This window comes from Pteropus vampyrus, unplaced genomic scaffold (assembly GCF_000151845.1).
Source record: "Pteropus vampyrus isolate Shadow unplaced genomic scaffold, Pvam_2.0 Scaffold28, whole genome shotgun sequence".
NCBI lineage: Eukaryota > Metazoa > Chordata > Mammalia > Chiroptera > Pteropodidae > Pteropus > Pteropus vampyrus.
Window position 1 is genome coordinate 7,772,565 of NW_011888809.1, and position 18,261 is coordinate 7,790,825.

Below are 18,261 nucleotides of genomic sequence, written 5' to 3' on the forward strand. Positions count from 1 at the left end.
TGCCTAAAGAAGTGCCCAAAGCATCACAAATTGATCCTCAATGATTATTGACTTTTTTATTAAAAAACTTGGCAGACCTAGTTGCTAGCAATTAGAATATGCAGGGCGGAGGGTCAGATCTTGGACAATAGTGACCCCATAATGGCAAGGTCATACGATTTGTCATTATAATTACCCTTCATTCTACAGGAGCAGAGAAGTACATTGGTTAGTAGACCCCAGAGCTTATAAGGTCAGAGTCAGCTTCCGAGTCAGGTTGGCTTTCTCCAGGGCATGGGGTCAGTCATATTCGATTACCACTGTACCACGCAGCCACCTGTCCCAGGGACGGTCCCTGCTATTTGTCCTCACTGGAGCTTGGCCGCGCTTGAAGGAAAGCCTACAAAGTAGTCATCAACCTGAGAGCTTCGATAGAAAACTGGCCACAGACCTTGCCACCGTATCTGTGGGAACCTTTCCAAGCATAAAGATGTGTGGGCTGATTACTGCGTTTGAAAATTGAAGATTGAGGTTAGTACATACAGGTGCTTGGGACGTCTGATTTGCCTTTAAGTTTGACTTCTGGAAACCCCTAGCTTTGAAGCTTTTAGCATAAAACCACTTAACCATGAAAATGGCAGAGTCAACATTAACACCATCAGCTCAGATGCTGGCGCAGGGAAAAGGATGTTCTGGCCTCGGGCTTGAGGGGGCAAGTGCGTGGCCTGGGAGTGCACACACACCCCTGGTCCCCCGAGATGCTCTCTGCAGACTTTCCTGAGGAAGGTGAAGGCGAACAAATACCCCAGCAGAGCCCGCCTTTTCTGGACAGTGAAGGGCGGTTAACTCCAGCCTCCTTGTCCTCTACCCCTTTCTCCCATCTTTGGTGGGCTTTGGCTCTTGTTACCCTTGCCCACTAATTCTGCTCTTCAGTAGAGATATGCCCCCCAAAATTATACCTCAGGACATATGAATCATTGAGCCAAAGAACCTAAGAGCTTAAAGGAAAACATGATAATATGTTCAATATATTAAAAAGAAATGGAAACTCAACAAAATGCAGTCTCTTCCCTGAGAATACTCAACATTTTAGTTTATGGCAGAGATGTGATTAAAAGCAAACCTCCTGAGTCCCAGACCAGGACTCTATATTATGCTATGGTTAAAAAAAAAAAATGAGAAGTAGGCTTAATTTAGTCCATATACCAAGCTTATTGTAATTTGCATGGTTAAGCAAAAAATTTAAAAAATATGTTGTTAAGAATGACGTGGAGAAATGTACTGGATCTTCATACTTGTTCGAAGATCTTTCCAAACTGTTGTAGGCAGAATTCTCGGATGGCACCCCGTACGATCCTTTCCCTCTGTGTGGGGGCAGGACTTATGAACGTGGTAGGACATCACTCCCATGATTAGCTGACCTTACATGGAAAAGTTTAAGAAAATTTTGCAGATGTAATTAAGGTCCTTATCAATTGACTTTGAGTCATTCGAAAGGGAGATGGTCCTTGTTGAGCCTGGCTTTATCAGGTGAGTGTTTAAGAAGTCAGAAAGCTCTGAAGGGAGGTAATCCTCCTGGCTTTCAAGGAGCAGGCCACCGTATGTTCCGCAGAGTCGAGAAAAAGAATTCTTCCAACAATCGTGTGAGATTGGAAGAGGACCCCCGGCATCATCAGATGACAGTGTAGTTGTGGCTGACATCTTGTGAAACCCTGTAGAGAAGACCACGCTAAGTCATACCCAGACTCTGACATGCAACAACTGTGAGGCAACAAATGGGTGTTATTTTAGCTTCCAAGTTTATGATAATGTGTTTACAGCAATCTGTAACTAACAAATTTGGGTATCTGGAAGTGGAGTACTGCTCTAACAAAAATCTAAACATATGTGAGAGCAGCTTTGAAATCGGGCAGTGGACAGAGACTGAAAGGATGTTGAGGTGCATAACAGAGAAAGCCTGAATTGTCTTAAATAGACTGTAAGCAGAAATGTGAACTTTGAGGATGCTGCTAGTGAAGGCTTAAAAAGAAGAGAAGGACATGTTTTTGGAAACTGGAAGAAGGCTGCTTCTTATCATCTTGTGGCGGAAAGTTTAGCGAAACGGTCTCATGCTGTTACGTGGAAAGCAGAACTTATAAGTGATGAACCCGGTTGTTAGCAAAGGAGATTTTCAAGCTGCTGTTTTCTTCTTGTTGCTCATAGTAAAATATTAGAGGAGAAAGAAAAATTGAAAGAAAAATTGGGAGAAGAACTATAGAAGAAACCCTAAAGTAAGACCTTTGGATCTTAAAAATTTGGCCTATAACAGGTTTTGTACAGCCCTTGAGCTAAGAATAGTTTTTATATTTTTAAAAAACTAATTTAAAAAAAATAGATTTTGTTTGTTTGTTTGTTTGTTTGTTTGTTTGTTTTTTACGTCTACAGCATCTGGTCTTCCTAGGTGGTTCCCATCCAAGTACTAACCAAGCCCGACTCTGCTTAGCTCCCAAGATCAGATGGGATCAGGCTTGTTCAGGGTGACATGGCCGTAGACTAATTTTTAAAAAATAGAAAACGAAGAATATGCAACAGAGGCTCTTTATAGTTTGCAAAGCCTAAAATAATTATTACCAGATCCTGTACAGAAAAGGTATGGCCATGTCCGTCCTTGGAAATGAAAGTTGAACCTCTCAGAGTAAGTCAGTAAGTCTCTGGGATGTCATTACAGTCACAACAGGATGGAAATGGAAGGATGGGACAGATTACGGTCGACACATTCTGAACAAAGGAGAAGGAAGCAAATTCTTAACAGAATCAACTCTAGTGATGAGAAGGACATTCAGGAGACTCTGGTCTTTTATCCAGCTTTTAGTTGGAGCTGCATTTACTCCAGTTCAGAGAAAAAGTCATCAACCTTAACTCAGATCCCATCTCCTTAATGTACTGAAGGGAGCTGTCAGATAAAGCAATAGCGTTGTTCATTAAAATGAACTTTGATGATTTCGTGGCTATATTTGGAGGCTTGGATTCTGGTGATCTCTGAAGACCCATGGAGAAAAAGACATACACAAAGAGGCTTGTTTTTGTTTCCAAGGTATCGCTTACTTGAGAACATTTTCTTATTCTCTGTGTACAGCAGACATAACAATGTTGACAAAGAAACAGTGCATGTGGGGAGAGGGCGGGGAGGAGGGAGTATGATTAGTGGAAGAGCCTTGGCCTTGGAATCAAGACGCTTGGGCCCGCCATTTACCATTTCTTCATCTTAATTTCTCCATGTGTAAACTGGAGAGAGAGTTGAAATAGGCCAGTGGTTTTCATACTGAATTCAGAAAAGCACAGGTTAGACAGGAAGTCCTTCAGGAACCATCATTGGGTTTAAGGAGAAAATAGCACATAAGCCAGGTCCCCAATTGCCCATGCAACCAGAGAAGCTCCGCTGTTATATCTTTTACATATCAGATTTTGCATAAATTTTCTTATCTAAAAAAAGACTCTACTGTCTAAAAATAAAAAATAGAGATCCTTACGTTTCTCCCTATCACTTGTAATCCAAAAATTCTGTAATCTATCCCCTTTTATCAGGATTTTAGACAAGTAACCTGGGCAGCAAGGAGGCAAGAGGCCAGACAGGATGCCTGGGCAGTGAGAATATCTTAGTGCGGGGATATTTCCTCTTCCTATCAGGATGCTCTACATATTCCTGCTGTCAAGTTCAATGGTAAATCCCAGGGCAAAGGCAGCCTGTCACACAGCGTCTCCTCACACTCGTCAAGTTCCAGAATATAAATTCTACAGCATTTAATCTGGGGACACTCTTACGGAGTCTCTGTTTAGACCACTTCTTTTAATAGGTTAGAAATCTAAGGACATGGTCAGAGAATAATTTATTATTTAGAGTATGAGGTAAGCTGCCATGGATGAAAAACAAAAGACTCAGGAGAAAAAACAACAACAACAACAACAACAATAAAACAGAAATGGCTTAAATCGAAGCAGACTTGTATTTCTCTGTTTTGTGGGAGTGCCAAACTGGGTAGCTGAGGGCTCGAGGAGCTAGTCTGCTGCTGTTCTTAATGTGTGATTTCTGTCTCTAGGGCCAAGGTGGCCAGTGGAAGTAGAAAGAGGACAGGCGGGCATCTTTGGTCGCATCGGTCAGGCAAAGAGTCAAACGTTCTAAGACAGGGAAGGGGCGGGTGACGGGCAGGGCCGGCTCAGCCATGCAGGCAGCCTTGATTGATGGTTCATCTTGAGAGTGGTCTGGCCTATGAAGAAGCTTAACTGGCAATAACTGGATAACATCAGAAGCTTCTGGACATAAAGGCAGCATGTTCTCTGAAAAGACCAGATTTCCACTTATATTTAAAACTCTCAGAAAGTTCAGGACATATAGACATTTACTACAGGTAATTCACAAGTCAAAAATCCGTTCCTTCGTTCCATCGCATCCCTAGATATAGATCCTGCACTGGGCCCTGGATTCTGAGCCATCCAGGAGTTAGATCAGCAGAGAGAAAGATAAAAGGCCATTTTGGTTGAAGAGGATAGAGGAAGCTACAAAATGAAGGCTTTGGATTTTTTTTTGTTTTATCGGAGGAGATATTTGTGATCCCAGGAGACAACTAAACATTGGGACAACCCTTCAGCCACTTGGAGACCACAGAGGTAGCGGTGAACCCTGGCTGCTTAGATTTCAGGCCGGTGGTCTTGATGTGCCGTAACAGATCATGTTCACACAATCAAGTTTCTCTGGTCAAGCAAATTCTAACAGGAAGATAATGAGACAGCAAGAATATTTGATGAGAAAAATTAATCAGCCAAACTAAATGTCCCTCTAAAACTCAATTGCCCCTCATATTAGTTAATAGTCATTCCTTACCACATCGTAGTCACTGTTCTGAATACTTCACATGTACCAGTCTGGAATACTCTTATTATCTCTGTATTTTCAATGAGAATATTGCACAAAGGGAAAGTAAACTGTCTAGGAGCTATCCAGTTATTACGTGGTGTAGCTGGGATTTGAACCCAGGCTTCCTGGCTCTGTAGCCTGCCTACCTGACCACTAAACTCTTTTGCTTTTCAATACCAATATCAGTTTTATGTTCTGGATTGTTTTTAAGCCATCGATTATTTTCTTTGGGCTATTCTGTCTTCTCTAAGTAAAAATATAAGCCCTTTAAAGGCAAGGACCTGTGTTGATTTCCCTTGGGCCTTTACCTAGTGCCAAGCATAGCCAGTATCTTAGAAATGCTTGATTGATGAATTACTGAAGTTACACCCTTACGATCCAGTTACAATTCTCTGCATGTTTATTGTTAAAGGCAAATGTGAGAGCATTCTCACCAATTTCCCTTTCTACTTCGAAATAAATTGCTCAGGCATATATATTAAGAGCCAACAGCATATCTCTCATCCTGCCTCCATAGCTAAGGAGGTCAGAGCAGTACCCATCAATACCCAGGCCGCCGCAACACCCTTCTGACCCAAGCTGACACCGGTGAGAGAGCCTTCCTTGAAGAGTAAATTTCTTTTTGGCTTTTGTTGATAAGCATTTCACCTTTTAGTCGGTTTTATCCCTTACTCACTGGGATATTGCATTGCTAAGACCTAAGATTAGTTGCTTGTGGAAGAATGAGTGGGCGTTTGCAGCAGGCTCTGTGAAAATCATTACCCATTCTCCTCCCATCACTGCCTGGACCAAATGTCCAGATTCGTGACTGTGTTCAAAAAGTGGTGCTCGCATCTGTAATCCCGTTTTTTAAAATAGATCTTTCTAGATGAAGAAGAAAAAGTAGAAAACATTTTCTTTGCAGTTATTTTGGGAAAGTGACCTGAGAACATAAAGGACACTCAGTAACTATTTGTTGAATGAACGTGTGAATCGAAAAATGTTTGCAGAATTTTACATTAAGATGACCCTAATCCCAAAGGATTGACCTTCTGCCAAAGACACAGTTTCCTTCTACTTAATACATTGCCACCTTCCCCTTGTAAAAAGCCACTGATTCCAGCATATAGTTCCTCATCCAGCCCTTCCATTCATTCATGAATCACTTACCAAAGGCCTTCCATTGACCAAGATCCATGTGAAATTAGAATGCAGAGTTGATTTAGGTAAGGTCCTTGAACAAAAGATTTTTTGTTAGCTTCTATCCCTTGACTCGGTATCTCTATGAGAAATTGTTGATATGCATTCATATTGTAGGCAGGCCTTAAAAACTTCTAAAGTAACAGGTCCCTTGTCAAAAATCTCTCCCCTCAATGGCAGAAGTGATCATGGATGATCACAAGTGATCTCCTTTCATGAGCCTGATACCCTGTCCACAATTAATTGGACTAAAGGTGAGTGGCTAGCTATAGATTGGAGAACTCATCAGATTGTATCTTTTGAGAAACCTAAGAGAATGTTAGCAAAAACAAAAGTGAGTAGAGAATTTACATAGATTGCTCACTTCTTAAGAAAGAATGAGTAGGCACCCTTTATGAGTCAGAAAAGGTTATGTCATCCTACTGAACAAATAACTCCACCACCTCAGTGGCTTAACCTAACAAAGGTTTATTTCTTACACACACTTTTTATCCAATGCCAGGGGTAGCTCTGTTTCCTATAGTTACTCAAGGACCTAGGCTCATGGATGGCTTCACCACTTTAATTGCCACACCATCCAGAACACGCAGACACCTCAGTCATGACCAGAAGCAATGGAGACCGGAGAATCATGAGTGGGTTTTCCATGGTCTCAGCTGTGAAATGAAACATGTTACTTCTGCTCAAATTTTATTTTCTAAGACTAATCAAATGAATCTACTTCATCGCATAGTTCTGGGAAATGTAAGGAAGCAATGTTTGATAAGCTTTACTCTTCCTGCCACATACAACTAATATTGTACATTTTATGTATTCGTAACTTAGATGTCTGTCCTGATTTATGATACACGTTATCAGAAACCAGTCACAATTAAAGGGATAAGTGATGAGACTGAAAATGTAAGTAGATATTCTAATATATTTTCTCCCTGCATTCTATATCCCCTCCTGCTCACTAATTGGAGACTTCAGTTCCAGAATTATCGATATATCATGACGTTCCGGCTTCCTGTGAGGCATGGCTATGTCACTGCTGAAAGAATTTTCCCCCTCTGCCTTGTGTCCTTATTCCAAATCCCCATTTATGGAGATAATCTGAGTTCACCTTTGTTCTAAACAACCTGGAAGAATTTAACCAGTGCAGTTCACCTCTGCCCAACCTCTCTGGGATCTGTTTGAATATTTCAATCTAGAAATGACATCTATCTGCTTTCTGACTCAAGAGAAACAGTAATATTCAGGCTGCTTGTTCTTTCTTGGACATTTACCTAAATCCATGTGAATCCTTCCTGCAAATACTTCTTGTTATCCTTTCCAGCACTGCACCTGGGATATTCATTCAGAGATAATCCAGTGTTGACCATTCAGCCTCAAGGCAAGGTTGCTCCATAACGCAGTAGTTCTCCCTAAGTGGTAGGCTCTCACACATGGAATCGTAGATTTCTCAGAGAAGAAAAGGATCTTGGATTTAATTCTGGAAAATGTCAGGCCTCCTTCTCAAGAGCGAGTCCTTTAACCTGTGATGGAGAGGGGACCATAAATAAGCTTGTTGTGCAGTGTCTGCTTCCCAATGTGCCAGATGGTCAGTATCCAGAGAGTTTTACTAACTGAAGTCTCTCCAGATATACCTGAAGCAGAGTAAAGGAGCTGTCCATTGTCCCTATTCCATCAGTAAATGCGGATCACAGCGCTTTAGAATCCTCTCCTATTTCCCATTGACTCCTAGGACTTTGACAGTTATTATAAAACAGAAGGTTTAAATGTCTCCACATCTTCATATTGTCACACCTTAATCATTCCATTAATAAAGGGGACCTACCCCATGGGCTTTTGCCTGATAGGGAGTTAGTTTTCCATTTTATAAATGCGATTTGGATAGCTTAAGCTTTCAAAGGCAAGGGTAATATAATTCTCCACTTCTAAATTTCTATGATTATCAGAAACATGGGTAATGTAAAATAATGGCTATAGACAAGATAACTGTTTATGGCTACTTTCCTGCTGTACACGGAGGAAAGGGCATCTTTCTGATGCCTGTATAAATCTGGGGCAAAATGTCTTACACGTTAGCAGTGGTGTTTTTTTCCCCTATAGAACCTCTTGAATTTACAAGAATAATAAAATGTTTATTGAACAATGTCCTGCCCGTATCTTTGTCTTTTCTAAATAATTATGTGATCCTCAGATACCCATGACTTCTAGGGAGAAGAAACTGGGCATATTAGGGATTGAGGCTTACCGAGGTAACGTGACTTGGCCAAGGTCATAATGTCAGTGAGTGACAGAGCTGGGATTCAAACCTATGACAATCTGATCCCAAATGCGGTGCTCTTAGCCAATAGCATACTTCTATACTTTTTCTTACTTCATCGGAATTCTCCATTTGTTGATGTTATCAAGCGACACATAAATTGGAAGCGAAGATGGACCTTGGAGAAAGAAGATCTATGATGTGTGTAAGACACACATGCAGCTCTTGTTAGGTCTGTCCCTCTCTTAAGGAAAAGGGGTAGAAAGAACGTTATTTAGCAAAATCAGACAAACATTAGCCAAACAACAACTTCCCTGCCCTGCAAACCCCAGCGTGAGTTTTCAAAGCAGGAAGCTGCGTTTTTCTTCATAGGCGGGTGTTTTGTGTCATCGGCATCTCGGTTGTATCAACTGGAATTGCCGAAGTGAGAAATAAATGTGGAAATTAATCGACCTCCTGGTGATAACCGCCCCTCCCCATCGTGACCAGACTATTCAAAGAGTGACCAACCCCTGACATGCTGGGCAGAAGGGGAATTTTAAACGCACACTTTGTGAATTACCCAATGTCAGGCATGTGTTATTAACAGATAAATAATTTCAGAGTATTTGACTGGTATCACAATTGTTAAAATTGTTGACTTGTTATTAACGTGGCGTTTCCTACTTAAATAATCCAAAATGCATCATGTTAACTTTCATGCTGTTTAAATGTCTAAAAGTCCAGGTTTTACATTATTGAAATTTTAATAATATTTTATCATTACCCCACACAAAAAGAGCAATGCTGAGGTAGCTTTGTTAGATTTTTAAATGATTCAGAGAAGACTCGGTTTCAAAATTAGAAGAATAAAAGAAGTAAGAAGAGGAAAAATGATTGGGAAGGGAAAAGGCACGGTGAATATGTGTGTGTTTTGCGTATGTGTGTGTGTGGGGGGGGGTATGTTGTGTCTCTCTGTGCACACATATGTTTTAGTTCATTTACAACATATTCACCCTTTTAAAGTTTCAGGACATTTGAAAATTATATGAATATATGACTACTTGTAAAAAATTATAGAGTGTTATAGTTGTAACCATAACACTTGGTCCTGTGGGAAACAGATAAAGGCATACTGAGGATCACTTAGAATAGAATTAGGAATCTGGAGACCTAGGTCCTAGACCCAAACGTTCTCCATATGTAAGTAGCTCTGTGGATCCAAGCAAATTTGCTTTAAAATTTTTTTCTACACCTTAGATTTCTTTTCTATAGAAACCAGAAAAAGGATGTGTTTGTACCTCAAAGATCAAAATCAGATAATAGGTGAAGATGCATGATGGAGAGGAAAATGTTTTTTCTTACATTTCAGGGGACTATTATTATGCATAATAACAATGCATTAAAATAATAGAGCATGAAATACTCATCTCAAAGTGAACTCAAATGCACAGTCTCACTTGATCTTCACACTGGTGACCCTCCTCCGCTTTGAAATATCCAAATAGTTGCAAGGACAGCTGCCGCTGGCCCTCATTCTTCAAAGGAGAATCCAGAAAGAATCAACATTGCACCCCCTCCCATTCTGGCCTTAGGAAGTTGTGAGACATGAGGTGGCTCCAGGAATCTGGACAGCGGGGTAAGGTCAGGGTGTATTTGTGAGGTTTGGTGTCACACTTCAATGCGTTAAGTGAAGAAAAACAAAGACTTAAATAATCCAATGAGTATAGATGACTAGAAGTATATGTATGTCATCCTTCAGAAAACATGTACCATAAATAGGCGGGGATATAATTCTACATTTTAAAAAATTAGTTAGTTCCTCTTTATATATTATGGTCAGTGAGCAGATAATTCTTCTAGATGATATTGAAGTCTATCTATCTATCATATCATATTTATCCATCTATCTATCGTCTATCTATCTATCATCTATCATCTATCATCATCTATCTATTTATCTATCAATCTACATATATAAAACATGTTTGTTATTAGAACAAATTGGTTTGCTGACACACACACATTATGTTGAGGAGGAACTTTGAGTCCATATGTTCAAAAATGCCCACTACACAGAAGAAAAGCAGATGCATATCTCCACAATAAAGTACAATTCAATTTCTATTCATGTAATCTCTATTGAAGCCTTAATAAAACATTTGCATATTGTTAAAAGAGAAACGAGAAAGAAATTGAATAAGATGTTAGGAGGTTTACCAAATCAGGGATAGAATTTGAATACATTTGGAAAAGATATTTGTATAATTAGTCTTTTTAATCTGGTATCTATGGAAACAAACATATATTAATACCCAGAATAGATCATTGTGTCTGTTAGTTTATTACAGAGCCCATCTCTTCCTGACGCCACCATATATTCAGAGCCTAAAGCCCAGGTCTCTTCTGCAAAGGCAGACCTGGGCCTAAGGAAGGATGCCTCAGTCTTGAGATTTGGTCAAATCTGAGCAACCCTTTTCCAGACCATGTGAGTTCACTGCTCTGTCTGCAGGTTTTTCAAAGCCTGAAACACGAATTTTCACTACCCACTTTTTAAAAACCAGAGAACAGAAAGGTTATGACAAGAATCCTTTATCAATACAGGTAAATTCAAGACTCAGGTGCAGGTTAGGCAAACTTGGGGGGAAGATCTCCCTAACAGCCCCTATTTCTGCATTCACCACACGGATGTCGGAGCCCGCATTCAGCTTCCTGGGAGCAGGGGGGAAAGGCAACCGCAAGAGGGTGCTCTGCAGGTAAGAGGGATTTACATGGACAGGTGCTGACCTGGATGCCTCCAACTTGTTTGCATGAGTTTCAGAATTCCTCCAGCGCTGGAAAGCTGCCGCTCACCGTAGCCCCCAACCACCTAACCTCTGGTAAGTCCAAACATGAAATACAACGTACTCTTCCCATGATTAGCAAGCAAAGAAGGGGTGGTGAATTCTGTTGGACTTCAGGCAGCAGGGAGAGATGATGATGTTTGTTGTTGTCAATACAGCTTTATTAAGACCTACATCCTAAGGAATTTAAAATATACGTATTAGTCAAAGAAAGGGGAAAAAAGTATAACTCAGTTATCTGCTATTCTTAAAACATGTCATTTGGGGGCCCTTTCCATAGGCTAAAGAGCAAGGTATTATTACAGGCCATCCTAGGGATTCATAATGGCAATGATAAGATTGTGTGTGTGTGTGTACGTGTGTGTGCACACGTGTATGTGTGTGTGTGTGTGTGTGTGTGAGCACACATGGTGGTGGTAGAGACTAAGCATCTAATACTTTTCTTTAGTATTACTGGTCTAAACGAATTAAGGTCCTGTTGTAATTCTTGCCTCCAGTTGATTAATTATTTCACGCTTTTTAAAAATATTTATTGAATACCTACTAAGTAGTCACACTCTTCTAAATATTTAGGATGCAATAATAGAAACAATCATTTTCTCTGTTCTCAGGAAGCCTGCATTTAAGTGGAAGTACCAGATCATCAATAAATAAGCAAGTGGATATAAAATATGTCAGATGCTAGGCAATGCTATAAAGAGAGAGAAAGCTGGGGAGGGGACTAGACAGTGAATAGGGAGTCTGTTTAAGAAGTCTGGCCAACAAAGCCTTTTTTAATTAGGTGCCATCCGAACGGAGCCCTGAATGAACTGAGAGAACCAGCCACGTGAACATCTCAGGGAACATGTTTCAAAGCAGAGAGAATAGTAAATGTAAAAGGATGTGAGGAAACACTTGTGGGTGGGTTGTTATTAATCTGTCAGGTTCAAAGTAAGCTGGTTCAGGAAAGTCTGCTCTCCAATGAAGACTGGGGGTGGGGTGGGGGTTGTAAGGAAGTTAGGACTGACTGAATAGTCTAACAAGCGACACACAAAAGGCCTCGTGTTCTACCAGCTGGCAATGCATTTCCCACCCTTTACCCTCCACTCCTATTTCTAGATTTATGTGGCTCAAATAAAATATAAGCAGAAAAAATATACAGATAACACATGCACACATAAGAGGCTCTTCAAAAAGGAAGTGTGCGGCATCAAAATTGAACAGTCCCAGGAGGTAAATAATACAGGTCATAGCAAGCAGGAAGCGGCTTTGTTAAGATGGCCCTGGGTCTGTCAGACCTGGAAACGTGCAACAGGATTTCTGAGTGCTTCCCAAATACAGGGCACTGTGGCCAGTGCTGAGAAGGAGGCAGAACAAAAGGAATACAGCATCCATGTCCCCATGAAGCTAATGCCTGGGCAGAAAGACAGCAGCTCTGCCTGACTCTGTCTTCATGATGCACCTGGGGAGAACAGGTCATCTCGGTCTTTGACGTCAGACAGAAAACAGTTCAGAGCCCAGTTCTACCACCTATAAGCTGTCAGACCATAAACAAACCTTGGAACATTACAGGAACTCAGATTTCAACAGGGGCATCATATGTACCTCCTTAGGCTGCTGTGAGAATAAATTAGATAATGTGCATAAAGTAATTAGTACAGTGCTATACGTTTCCTTTTGAAGAGATAAGATAGTTTATTACTAAGAAGTTAGAGGTAGCCTTCAAATGGCCTTTACATAATAAACAATTTATCCAAAGCTCTGCCATCATTTAGTGGTCATCCAAATACCTAGACATATTGGTGTTTACAAAGGGAATAGATTTAGCATGACTTATGAAATTTATTTATAGCTATAATCATGGCTATACTGTATGCATTTTTATATTTTAAATAAGAGTTGTCATGTCTCTCAGTGAACTAGCTTTATTAAATATATCGATCCATTTCCACCTAGAATGCATAATTATCAAATCTTTGGTTTGTCAAACAAAGCTCAGAACATATGGATATAGTGAATTCATACATCCAGTTAGCCATCTCACATGCTAAACAAACCTTACTATATGTTAAATCCTGGACGTGTAAAACCTAACTGGGTCCTGCTTTCCAGGAAAACACGCTCTGGTGATGAGGCAGGAGATGTAAACAATATTTGCAATGTGATGCAATCATCACTGATACAGAGATATCCTCACTTACCATGGAGACACTAAAGAGCGATTCACTCCATTTCGGCGTCGGGGGTCCCTGAGGGTGTCTGAAGCTCTTGAGAGGGGTGAGGATGGAAATAATTTGGGGAAGTCTAAGCATATATGCTGGGAGACGAGATTAGCCTGGAAGGGTTTATGAAGTAATCGTGGAAAAAGTGGGCAAGAAGAGAGGAAAGTCAATGGTGAAAACTAAGTAGTTGTTTAAAAAGAGGAAGAAGAATGATGACAGAGAGAGACTAGCTGATGATAAGCTTGAGGCCATCACGTCCATCTACCCCACACAATTTCATTGAGGACCTTCTATGTCTCATATATGGCTTGAGATGTGGAACTGAAAGATATATGACTACAGAGACGTATGTCACTGACCCCCGACCTTATACCCCCTGTAAACATTATCACCAATATTCAAGGGGAATTCTTGCCAGCCTTCTCTAGCCTAGAACATTTATTTTTATCTGTTAACTTTTCACTAGGAAGAATATATGAGATGATAAATGTTGGACTCAGTGGTTCCAAAATGTTATTGTAAACCAGAAAGTGGATATGGCAGCAAGATGTTACAGGAAATGAAGATGAGCTTTAAAGCTAGCAGGTGATACTTTGGCATCCAAATAAGAAAACAAACCAACTATATCTCTCTTATTGAAAACATACATAGTTTGCAGCGAGGTTTCTTCAAAGAAGAAAACCAGTAGGACAATAAGATATGTGTAATAGATAGATAGATAGATAGATAGATAGATAGATAGATAGATAGATAGATAGATAGATGATAGGTAGATAAAGAAATTAAATTGATTTGTTTTAGAAATCGGCTGATGCAATTTGGGTGACGTGTTCAAAATGTGCGGGGCAGTTCTAGAAAACATGTTGATCTTGTACATCAAGTCTGAAGCCTATCTGTAGGCAGAATGTTTTCCTCTTTGGAGAACCTCAGTCTTTGCTCTCGAGGCCTTCAACTGGTTGGCTGAGGCCCACCCACATTATGGAGGGTAATGTGTTTACTCAAAGTCTGGTGGGTTAAATGTTAATTCTAAAAAATATCCTCACAGCAACACCAATGCTGGTGTTTGACAAAACGAGTGGACACCACGGCCTTGCCAAGTTGACACATAAAACTAATCATCACAAGATCTCGATACAGCGTTAACCCTTGGAAGAGCTTATGAAGAGCAAGAGGGAGATACAGTCTTCTAAGACTGTGCTAACAAACACTTACTGATATCCCATTCATTCATTCATTCTTCTGATAAATGTTTATTAGGAGCATCCTGTTTGTTAGATCCTGTCCTTCAAGAGAAATCAAAAATTTATTGACTTGTCTCAAGAAGCTCGTGATTAGAAGTGTTTCAAAGCTAGATTACCTCTCAGAAACCATGTATCTGACCTTCTCCTGTTAGAGAAATGGGGAGCCTCTAACTCCTGATCACACAGCATTTTAATTCCACAGCTGGAGCCTCAGAATGTCTGATTCCCACTTGGTGTTCTTTTTCCTAAACGGGAATTCAGACACTGCCCATATTTATGCACTGAAACTCATTCGCCAACCATTGTGCAAGCCTCCTGAGACTGTTTGGGTCTCATTGCACAATGAAACGAGTCATATTAGAATTTTGAAAAGTATGACATTGATCCAGAAAAACAACAAAATATGACAATGATTTGGAAAAGTCACGATACCCTCTTCTCTGCTCCTTAGGTGGGCTCCTAAGTAGTATATTTTAAACACAAACAATAGTCGGATTTGTACTCTTTATCTCACCACCGAGAAATAAGACAGAGAGAGGGGAGTCGAGAAAGCAGCCGTGGGACTCCAGCGCTCTGTTAGCGGAGAACGGGGGAGCCGAGGACGAGAGCGGTTCATGGCAGGGAATCGTCCTCTCTGTAAGTTATCCTGGTGGGGGCTAACTCTTGTTTTCCACTCCTAATCAAAGAGCCAGTCAGCTCAGGCTTCTGAAAGCATCTACTCTGGAACTGCAGAGCTGAACAGTTTATTTAAAGAAAGAATTCATAAAAGCCCTCCATTTAGAATTTGGCTTCTTTTGCAAAAAAAAAAAAAAGAAAGAAAGAAAAATAAAGAAACTTAATAAAACTGAATGAAAGCACCCAGCACTGTTTTCCCAAGTCTCTGTCCCATTCTTGTTCATCTGTTTGAAGGCGGTTTTATCTCTGAGCAAAGCCAGGGCAGTTGTCCCATCCTTGGAAAGCAGCCTGTGTGTGCTCAGCCCTGCGGAAGCACTAGCCTCCTGTTGTCTTCCAGCAGACAGTGAGCTGTGACAGCGAGGTCGCCCTGTCTAGAGGCAACATCTTTTGCCAGTCGGTCTTTGTGAAGTACCTGAATGAAGAATAGCTTCAAGCATAATTGAATGATATAAATAGAAATGCATGATTTCATCTTTCTCTGAACGAGGACTATCTTTCAGGTAGCCGTTACACATTACGGTTCTCTCTGGATCGATACAGAGATGAGACACAGATAATTCCAGCACACAGAATGATGGCTATGCCTATCTCTGGCCTGCACTAAAGAATATCTTTTTAAACGAAGCTTATAAAAGCTAGGTGTGAACTTTATCGCTCTGCATCCTGTCACAATTCTCCTGATTTCAGTCACTCTCTACTGTCATGTCAACCGAAGGCATTATCAGTAGAGAAATTGGCTTGTCACTGTGACCTTATTCTCTAAGAGTGATATTTCCCAATCTTTTGGCAATCTATCAGTATCTTGTGACATTCAGCATGATATTTTGGCACTTAGAGCTCTCCCCACATGCAGGGTCAATAAATCGAGCTCCACAAACAAGGTGCCAATTGTGTTCATTCTTAAAAAAAAACAAATCAAAATTGGTCATTAAGAAATGTTGCAGTTGGAGCAGAAAAAACTATCATATTATTATAGCTTTGATACAATTAAGCCCTTACTTTCTTACCTGTAGTTCAGTAGCTGAAAACATCAGATATGTATTGTGATGTTTAAGGGAGATTATGACTTATAAGTTAATATAATTGTTAGTTTGATTAGAAGAGTTGGGTTTCTCTTGGGCTTTATTATATTTAACTCTTTGTAAAAAGATAAAACAAAACAAAAAACTAGAGTCATGAGTTGTGTTATATAATAACCGCCACTAGTGATCAGTGATCAGTTTATTCTTTTCCCTAGAAAGGGGAGGAGAAAGTTTTGAGTTGGACAGAACCTATCTTTAGTAACGCAGTGAGAAGCAGAGATATGCTCTTTGCCATTAGCTGATGGAAACGTTTCAGTAAAATGAGGGTTTATCCATGGGAGATTAATCTCTGTCTGTCAAGAATTCCATACCCTCTCCATCCCCCATGAAAACAGCTCAGCGGTCAATATAGTTCAGTGAGAATTTTACTTAGTCCTCAAAGCTCATGAACTAGGAAAGAGATTAATGGGAGGTGGTGGAAATCAGGCCTACTCTAACTACTCATTTGACAATAGGTTGTTAAGTTGTTTGTTTGGTTTGGTACACCTCAGTCTGAGGACCTCATTTCCTAGAACAGTGAAACATTTGCTTATATCGTTTGTGTATGTGTGTTTGTACTAGTGTGTATGTCCATGCTTGTTGCCCTCGTGTGTTTGTGGGAAAGGCAATCATTTTTAAAAACACACCATATGCAGAACAACTGTTAATAGAAAATAGACAACCTTATTGTCTACTCTGAAAACCCCACACTCTTTGATCTCCTTATCTCTGTATTGGCGTTTGAGACTTTGGTTTCCAGGAACTTCTCCAATTTGTGACTTTGTGTAGGGATTTTGCCCCTGACCTTCGGTAAGGCCCTCCTTGACTCAAGCCGCCTCTGCTCACCTGGCAGTTTAACTTTCGCCCCTGATCAGTGTCCCCGTTTTGGACATCTACTGAAGCTCCTGCACCAACCAGTTCACTGATCACCTGGGCGGGGTCTTCTGTTTCCTCAGCCCCACCCACCCCCTTCCCTAGATTCACTGAGTCGCAAGTCACATTGCATCACTGACTATGGAAGCAGATGCAAACAAGAGACAGCTGTGTTCTTCGACCTTCGACGCCAGAATCCTGTCCAAGATGACCTAGAAAAGGGAGCCTAGTCGAATCCCATTGGCCATTAAAATAAAGAGACTAAGACTAGGGTTGTGGCCAGAAATAAGTTTTATTTGAACTCACCCACCTCAGGCCATAAAGACTCTGTCTCTTACTTAACGATTTTGTCTGTACCGTATGCATTTGCGGAGAAAGTATCCTCCCTCTGACCCTGTCGTTTGTCTTGGTGAAGTGCGCCTTTAGAAAGCTATGAGAGCACATCAAGCGCAAGGATGCTCTCATGACCACAGCAGTAATCCGCTTGCTTTTAAAGCTTCTACATTACAGCAGAATTTGGTCCAGGTAGCACCAGAGCGAATCAGGTGCCTAAACCAAGAGGTTTAAAGGACATTATGCTAAGTGAAATAAGCCAGGCACAAGAAGACAAATACTGTATGACTTTATATGTAGAATCTAAAATTGTTGAATACATGGAAGCAGGGACCGTGGTTACCAGGGCGGGGAGGTGGGGGAGATGGGGAGATGTCGGTCAAAGGGTTGCAGTGATGCAGGATGAATAAGCCTAGAGATCTAATGCACAGCATGGTGACCACAGGTAATAATGCTCTATTGAATACTGGAAATATGCTAAGAGAGTAGATTTGATGTTTTCATCACACTCAGAAAAAGGTAACACTGTGAGGAGATGGTATGTTAATTAGCGTACTGTAATAATCTTTTCACTGTGTATATGTACATCAAATCATTGTGTCGCACATGTTAAATATATACCATTATTATTAAGAAAATAGAATGATTTTTAAAATGTGGACCCAGAAGAATGTCAAAACATTTTTATAGACATTTCTTTCTTTTTTCTTTCTTTCTTTCTTTCTTTCTTTCTTTCTTTCTTTCTTTCTTTCTTT

At 40.4% G+C, this 18,261-nt stretch overlaps 1 pseudogene; it reads right to left on the bottom strand.

The window, feature by feature from the left end:
• Positions 1–2,394: 2,394 nt before the first annotated feature.
• On the bottom strand, positions 2,395–2,512 carry LOC111737562 (annotated as a pseudogene).
• Positions 2,513–18,261: the final 15,749 nt, after the last annotated feature.